Genomic DNA, 2,539 nt, shown 5'->3' with positions numbered 1-2,539 from the left:
TTAAAGCATTACAACTAAGGCCACTTTTAGATGTTTCACCTAGTTTAATGGAAGTGACTCATTTGGTTGGATATGAGAAAAGCAAGAAGTAAAACCAGAACCAGCTTGGTCATTGGAGAAGAAACTGGAAAAGCAAGAAGTAAAACCAGAACCAGCTTGGTCATTGGAGAAGAAGCAATATATTTTTATATTAAAAAGTTTAATTTAATAAATGATAAAATAATATCCAATGGATTTATAAAATAAGATGGATGGATTGAATCCATCCATATGATTTAATGGATGGATTGGATAAATCCATTAAATTATTTTTTTGTTTAATGGATGGATTGGATGGATAAATTATAGGATGGATCGGATGGATATTGTGTTAATGGATTTTATTGCCACCCCTACTACATAGTCCAACTGAGTGGTAATATATTTTGCATTAACAATTTCAAATTTTTATTTTCAAAATCTTATTTTAATTTTTTATTTGATATATTCAAATCCCTCAGTTTTTATCCAAAATCGACGTGATATATTTTTAAGTTAATTCCCAGAATATGGCGCTATTGTGTTTTTTATATTTTGTATTTTTAATTAATATTGTCACAGCAAATTTTAAGTAAAACTGACTTGACACTTATTTTGCATGAAATACTTTAGACTACAATCTAGTTTCTAACTTTTCATTTACCTATCAACACTCAAACGTCATTTCTTCACTCTCACTTCGCCAAAAATCCTAGGCAATTTTCAAGCTGAAATTCATCAAAAATCTTCCAAGAGATATTCACCCAACATCATTTCATCAACATATATTCATTTTCGCAAAAGGTTTGTTCTTCATTGAAACAATTTATATACCACTCTGTTTTTCACTGAAATAGCTTACTGATCATTTTATTTAGGGTTTCTACGTTATTTTTTCTATTGATCATTCTGTTTCTACTATTTTCCATTTGTTTTTACTCAAATGTTATTGTTTGATCCAGGTTAGTCTCTTGATAGTCATGGTCGATTCTACAAGCACCTCTCATATAACATTTGTTGCAACCACTATTAATACAAATGTAAAAGAAAAACTAGAGGTGTCACGGTGTATACTAAGGTGAAAAAAGACCACAAAAGTGGTGTTCGCTGCTCGGTTAGAGTTGATATAGAAACCGACAGAACTTATGGTGAACATGTTGAGGATTTTATGAGTTACATTGTGTTACAAGGTAGAAGTAAAGTGACTATTTTGTTAGATAATTGGCACGACGTTGATGATGACATAAAGGACGCCATATGGAAAGATATTACGGTATTAATTTTGAATTTTAGGCATCTATTGTCTATATATGATCATTTATTTTTTGTTACTTATAACATCTCTATTGTGTAAACATAGGATATGTTCATTGTAAGTGCAAATGATACGAACGTGGAAAAGAAATTGCTTACATATTATGGTGAATGATAGAGGGGATTTAAGACACAGCTCACCCATGATTATATTAAACATGCAGAAGATAAATAAGTGCCTACATACGAGGTGTATTCATTTATTAATCAAGATGTTTAGGATAAATTTGTAAAGTCTCGCACCACTACTAGCTTCTTGGCAAAGAGCCAAAAAGGAAAGGAAAATCAGCTAGAAATATTTGTCCACGTAGGTTGTCTCATGGAGGAAATCAAAGACTTGAATATACGATGATTGGAAAAAAAACAAAGGGAGGAAGATCTGGGAGGTTCTATAACTCTTGATTTCATTTCATCTCCATTATCATGCCACAAGAAATGGAAGAGAGCATGTCAAAGAAAAGACGGCGAGTTCACATTATATGCTACGCGCCATGTGGTTCAAAAGATTGTAAGTATATACTCTTTTCAACAATGTTTATTTTAGTTAAATCAATTTGGTAAAGATGAAATTTTATATTTGTTATAGGATGATCTGGTTGAACAAATCAAAGTCGACTTCTTTACTTAAAAAGATAGTCATGACATCATGGTAGAAGCGATTAGTATCGAGGAGCATCATGGGCGTGTATGTAATTTTTGAAGAGGCGTTCGCTTCAAGGTTTTTTTGGACCATTTAAATAATCTAGAGAGAAAAACCATAAGAGAGAGATTGAAGAGATTATTGTTGTAGAGTTGGGGAAGGAAAAGGAGAGGTGGGAGGATGACCGGGATAGGAAGTTAAAGGAGGAGAGCGAGAAGATCTTGGAGGATGAGAGGGAGAGGATGTTTCAAACGTTCCGAGAGAGTGTATAGAAAGAGCAAAAGGAGCGGGAGAGGATGGGTGAGAATGAGCTTGAGAAGGTGTCCGAGAAGTGTACCTGCGATGTGCTTGAGGTATAAGTTATATGTTTTTTTATTACTGTTTTTTATTTTAATTTTATATTATATTTTTGTTGTTTTTATGATGCATAAATTTAATTCTATGGGTGTACGCAGTCACACAAATTAAAATCAGTTGGAAATGAACGTGAATGTAGTTAAGAAAGTTACGTGTGGTACAAGCGCGAAAGAAAGTTTTTCTACCAACCAAGGAAATATTGAGCTCACA

The 2,539-nt window shown here is 32.8% G+C and overlaps 1 long non-coding RNA gene across 2 annotated transcripts; it reads left to right on the top strand.

Moving 5' to 3' along the window:
- Positions 1-533: 533 nt before the first annotated feature.
- LOC131657245 (uncharacterized) lies at positions 534-2,136 on the top strand. Of its 2 annotated transcripts, XR_009300549.1 has the most exons (4): positions 534-822; positions 981-1,291; positions 1,379-1,840; positions 1,919-2,136. It is a non-coding gene; the product is annotated as an uncharacterized LOC131657245 (long non-coding RNA). The 2 variants fall into 2 exon arrangements; XR_009300550.1 differs by lacking the exon at positions 534-822 and having other exon boundaries at positions 829-1,291.
- Positions 2,137-2,539: the final 403 nt, after the last annotated feature.

This window comes from Vicia villosa, linkage group LG3 (assembly GCF_029867415.1).
Source record: "Vicia villosa cultivar HV-30 ecotype Madison, WI linkage group LG3, Vvil1.0, whole genome shotgun sequence".
NCBI lineage: Eukaryota > Viridiplantae > Streptophyta > Magnoliopsida > Fabales > Fabaceae > Vicia > Vicia villosa.
This window is presented reverse-complemented; position numbering and strand designations above follow the sequence as displayed.